Here is a 6,255-nt window from a genome sequence, read left to right as displayed (position 1 = left end):
TTCACTTTGTATATGACTTCCATAGAAAGATTCTGTCTCCTGAAGCACTTTCCTGCACCTAGTGAGACATATACATCTCTCATGATTTCTGGCATCAGAGTAAGACAAACAACTGGTACTGGATGATGTGAGTACTTCCACTTACATTCTTGATTCTGCACAGAGCAGGCACATGCTCACATGCATTTGCATGGCAGTGAGTGGAGGGGTGGCAGTTGACCCTTTGCAGAATGAACATCTGCAGTTTTTTAGTGCCAGACATTAGTATTTGATGAGGATGGTAAAAATCCTATGCATTCTTTCTGGGTTTGACTGCTGAGAATGTTAGAGTGATTTTCATTAACAATGATCTTTTTTTAGACTTTTAAGCGTATAGTTGAGGCACTCAGAGAAGGGTTTTTTTTTTTTTTTGAGGTCTCTGCTTATAAGATGCTTCCATAGCAAGTCATAAAAATTTCCTAAGTTTCAATGTTGACAGATGGTGCTGCCCTACAATATAAGCGGCAATGTCCTCATGAGACTATTGATTTTGCTTGCGAAATATAAATCCCTAAACAGTGACGGATGAGCTGGTGAGAAGCGCTTCTTTAATAATTCAATAATTTCATTAAATGATCTGGTCCTGAGTGAAAAAGAGGTGGAGAGAGACCTGATTCTGGATTGCACTTTAGTCTCATCTAAAAACAAGATTGCGGACTACTTTTGTACCTGTTTATCTATTTTGTTTTGATATAAAATAAAGTCCTTCAGCATATGAATTTCAAAAAATAAGGCAAATGATATTAGATTCTTCAGTGTGTCTTACAATAATCATTTTGAGCTCAGCCTGCTAGAATTCAAAGCAATGGTCTGGTTTATTTTCTTACTAAGTCGACTTGAACATTGATTATGCCTGTTGCTATTTAATTTTCCTCTTTCTTAGTAGGTTCTCCTCCTAATGAAGAATGAATTGTTTTTAGGGCGTAGAAGCCAAGACGGTGCCAACAAAAAACTTTACTACAGCTAAGAAAAACATATTATTTTAAATGTTCCATAAGCAGTAACCAACAAGAATTTCTAAATCCCAGAAATGCCTGAAATACAACTAAAATTAGTCCAAGTATATCTTTTTTGCATTTATATGTTTTATTATCTGTGCAAGACAAAGTTCTATAGAATCAAATTGATTTACTTTATGCTGATTTACTTCTGAAAAGATGTTAAGACATCAGCAAACTGACATATTACCTTTATTTTCACACAGTAGTTGAAAACCTAATGTTTAATTTGTTATCTTAATTAGGGTCTCACAGATTGTCAAAGATGTTAAAGTAATACAATTAAGAGTCATAGAGTATACATGTATATCATTTATTTATATTTGGCAAGGCTCAGAACAAAAAACAATTTGATATACTAATGGATCCTAATGACCTAGTAGCTATTAATTAAATAAATAACCCATTATACTGAGAAATAGTCAGTATAGAGATAGTATTGTTGAAGAATCGTAATTAATCTTTGTCTTTAGTAGTGGCATAGATATTTGTATTCAGTTTTTCAGTTATTTGCATTAGGAATACCAAATTAATTAAGTTAAAGCAGAAATTATTTAATAAATCTCTACATTATGAACAGTGCTATGGTGAGTATTTGGAGTAAAACAAAAAAGTAGACATGATCTAGATTCTCAGGGAAAATATACAGGGTAAGTTGAAAGAGGCAAGATAAAGGTAAATTTTAGGTGTAATGATTATACATCTCAACATACTAGCAATGTTTTAAGGCATTGCATCATCAATTTTTTACCATTTTTGTCATCATCTATCATGACTAACATTTGTGAAGAACTCCTAGGTAGGGAAAATAACGCTGGAGTAGGGGTACCAAGATGACATAAATCCTGGCCTCTGCAGGGGAAGCCAGTGATATAATTTGGAAGATGGATCGCTGAATGAAGTCTTTACCAAAGCAGAAAGATCCATGAATGGGAAAGGGAAAGAGATCTCAATGCTAGGATATTCTGGCAAGTTCTAGGCAGGAACAGACCTTAACTTATAGATAGAATGTGGGTAAAGACAGAATGGGGAGGTGATGGCTCAAGTGGGAATGGTTAGGGCCAATTTTATCATGGGGTATTGGGGAAAACTGGGGAAGAGATTTAATGTAATCACATTGTGTGGGTTCTGTAGAATTTGAACTTTCCTGAGGAGCTCTCCTGAGGAGTGTGACTGATCAAAGTGGTTTATAGTGGTTTTATAGATGATTATATATAGATTTATAGTGGTTGGAGTGTGTCAGGGGGATCTGTGGTGGGGTGTGGAGGCTGGAGGCACAAGACTGTCTAGATGTCTTTGTGAGAGGATAGGATATGAACATGCCTTTCTAAACCATGCCACAGACTTCTTAAGGAAAGGGCAATACCTTGCTCTTTTCCTTTAAAAAAAAGTTTGCTTGCTTTTCCTGTACATGTATAATGTGATGTAATAACCCTCTGTAAACCCACTTATTCATGAGACTATCTAAAGACAGGTGCTGACCTTTGCCATTGGTACCTGTATTTGGTCTCCTGGAATCAGAGTGCCTCATGAATAAAACAAGTTAGCGAAACCCAAGGAGATTGGAGCAGAGGTCATTCCACAGTGAGGTGATAAATTTTGTGACTGATATCAAAGGTTAGCCTAGTCCCAAGCAATCATTATTGAATCACTTCAACGGGAGGTGTGCAAAATACGCATTCTGAGCACAATGCAAATGCAAATTACTTGCTTCCTGGTGATCCAAACAAATAAAGCTTAGCTTTTAATTACACTGTGACCGAATTAATTGAAAGTTACTGTATTGTGTGATAGATAATTATCAACTAGAATATTATTTATATTGCTGCAGCATCCTGATTTCTTTATTCTCCTTTTCTGAAAATGTAAGTCCTTTAACCTTTTAGTTAGACATAGGCAAAAAAATTAAGTTAGAATGTTTTAAATATTAATTGAAGTACAATCATGGAAGCCTGAATCTTTTCTTTTTATCCAACTATATTTAAGTTCTTAAGATAAGTTTTACTGTGGCAGATCTATTTTTCTTTCATCATAAGCTTTTTATAAAACATGATAATAATAGCAACTAATAGTGTTAACAATAATGATAGCTGTCACTTATTTCTGTATTCTCAGGATCATTTTGTGCTGAGACTCACAACTGAGTCATAACTGTCTATGTTAAAGGATTGTTCCTAGGTTTTATTTATCTCGTTCGGCAAATAAATAAGCCTTTTAATTCAATTGGTTTCTTAGCTGATTTGTCTCTCAGTATGATTAATCAATGAGAACTAAGGGCCCGATTCACATTTTCACTTAAATTGATAGAAATGTTGAGTGTGGTTATAGTGGTTTGGAAGATAAAATGGGGTCACTGACTAAAAGATCATTTTTTCTTGTTTTTGTCCCTTAACTTTATTTCCCCAGCAGGCTTTCTGGTAACTGATTCTCCTAGTTATGAAAACCTACAGGGAGTGGAAAGGTAGGTTGCAATTTCTCTTCAGGAGACAGTGTCCATTAATTATGTTATATCTCATCAACAATTGATATATACCCAAGGGTGATCTAAGTATAGGTAAATGATCAGCAATTCTTGTTTTCCTTTTGTACCTACTACTTTCCAAACAGCACTTTGTGACCAATACTTAATAGAAGTCTAAATCTGGAAGAAAGATTGGGGGCCACTCCATTCACTCCCAAGCTCTTCTTCTCCTTCCACGTGTTAGAAGGCAGTACCATTTTCCCTCTTCAAGGTATGCAGACAGGACGATTCTAGGACATCCATTTCAACGTTAATATCCCTCATGGCCACAAGGAAAGTAATTTGACTCATATATAATCTGGTTCCTCCTCGTCTGTGTTGAAAGCCCTTAATGACCCGGTGTCTTCTCTCAGCAGGGCTAAGGGTATTCTGTCAAAACGCTGTGATGGATTATGCGCCCAGTGACCTTCTATGACTTTTTGCAAGGCTAGGAGAGTAGAATGAAAAGATGGCGAAGGGGCAGGGGAATATCCCTATTTGCCACGCTTGCCATCCTGGCAACAGAATGGAGGCTCTTAGAGGAAAAGATGAGGTCAAACCTCCCTCCTGCTTCCCTCCTCTCCCTCTCCTCCTCCCTCAAGGGAAGCCTTAGTCAACACTTGGGACGTGGGAGTCTTGCTGATGTTGAAAAATTATATTCTCCATTTTGAAAACCCAGCAGAAGTAGAAACTGTTTAGGAAAAGAAGGAAAGTCTATCTCAAAGTAAAAATTTTTAAAAAAAGGAGGTGGGGGTTGATCTGACTCAGTGGTTAAACACCCCTGGGTTCAATCCCTGGTATAAAAAGAAAAAAAAAAAAGAAAAGAAAAGAAAAAAGAAAAAAAATCTCTGTGTTCAGGAGTTGCTATTTACAGTTTAATTAAAGGGAAAACATGCACATTTCCTATAATACTTCCTATGATATCTGACACAAATTCAAGTACATTTAGTATTAAATACCTTTGTGCATTTTTTTAACTTGATTTGAGCTCCACCATCCATTAAATGCTAAAAATCAAACAAACAAAAAAAAAGAGATATTGCTTAATTATATTTCAAAAGACTGTGACAACTGAATTAAGGGTTTGCTCACTTGGAAACTACTCAGATAAAAAAATGAATAAACAACCCCCCCAAAGAAAAAAACTCTTTAAAGGAGCATTGCTTACATGCCTGTGATCCACTCTCAGAACAAATACTTCTTTCAGTTTGTCTAGAAGTAAAAGAATTATAGATAGGGTGAGGGCTGTAGGCAATACTATGGCCAGAGCCCAGTTTGCATTTGCAACACATTTATTTACAAGAAACACCATCATAAAGCAACATATTTTAAATAATAATTTTAGAAAAGTCCTGTGTTTGTGCTATCCTACATGGGCATTCCTATCTGTGAAATGCCCTAACTATAATCTACTGTGTGTTCTGTCTTCTCATCTAGATCTAAAGCTAGGTCACACCATTTCTCCAAATCCTCAGCTCCTGGCACGGTGTCTAGAGATGAGTAGGCCCTGGTTGAACAATCGTAGAATGAATGAATAAAGAGAGAAACTAATTTCTTTCTAATAGGTTTATCTGGAAAGACCAGTTGATCCTTCATAAGTTTTACACTATTGGCTTCTTGAAGAAAATCAATGGAAGGCCATAGAAATTTCTGGACTGGGGAAGGCAAGGAGGAAACTGGGATATGAAATGACAAATATCACTGGTTTTATTTTTGGTGGTGGGGGTGGTGTTATACAGGTTGATTTCTGCCAGGCACTGGCACTGGTTGAGACAGGTTTTGGGTGGGATACTGAGGATGGTCTAGAAAGTTAAGTTCATTGATCAATGTCCTGCAGGTTGCTGGCATGAGGTACAAAGTCAAACCCAGGGGAAATGCATGTTTCCTTGAACACATTTCATAGCTCTTCTTTTCTCTGACCAGTTTAGACTTGCAGCAGCTTTCTTTCTGGACCAATATGTCATTTATTTTGGTTCTACTAAGTCACACACCACTGGAATGCAATTGGTATTCCTACCAACTGAGGACCATCTGCTCTTTTCTAGACAACAGTTATTCTGTTCTGGCTCTCTCCACTTCCTGCTTCTTTCAGTTTTCTCATGTATTTTCAATCGTGTGCATTCTTTTCTCTGTGAATAAGAGACAGTAAATGCCTGAGGAATTATTTTTCTGGATTCAGTTTTTTCCCCTGAGGCATTGGAATTTTAAATTGTTGTTTGTTTCCTTTCAGAGCATTGATTTTGTATATGTAAAATAAAATGTTTTTCTGTCAGGTTGGCAAAGGAAAATGCAATCTTACAGAGAACTTTCTCCATGAATCACAATTCAAACTAGTTACCATTTAGTGTCATAATGTTTTCTAAAAATCAGGCAGAAAGGACAAATAATTTCCAGAGACAGTAATAGGTAACTGATGAAAAAAAACAAAGAAATGTTGATGTAAATTTCTCCCACTTTGAGTGTGGTCTAGAACAGTCTCCTCAGGAATGTTCTAGGCCTAATCAGTTAAAACTTCAAAGGTGCAAACTCATTCCTGGGGGGGTGGTATTTACCTAGAGTTTGTGACTTTCACACTCAGGTTTAAATCACATTTCTCACTTATTTATCCACATGATTTATCCACATGATTCCCTTACTTAAAGTAATGGCTTTATGCTTTGGTCACTACAAATCATTCCCTTACTTAAAGTAAGGGAATGTGGGTTCAAATCCATGGCA

Source organism: Sciurus carolinensis, chromosome 7 (genome assembly GCF_902686445.1).
Source record: "Sciurus carolinensis chromosome 7, mSciCar1.2, whole genome shotgun sequence".
In the NCBI taxonomy this organism is placed as follows: Eukaryota; Metazoa; Chordata; class Mammalia; order Rodentia; family Sciuridae; genus Sciurus; species Sciurus carolinensis.
The sequence above is the reverse complement of the archived record's forward strand: the minus strand, read 5'-3'. Positions refer to the sequence as shown.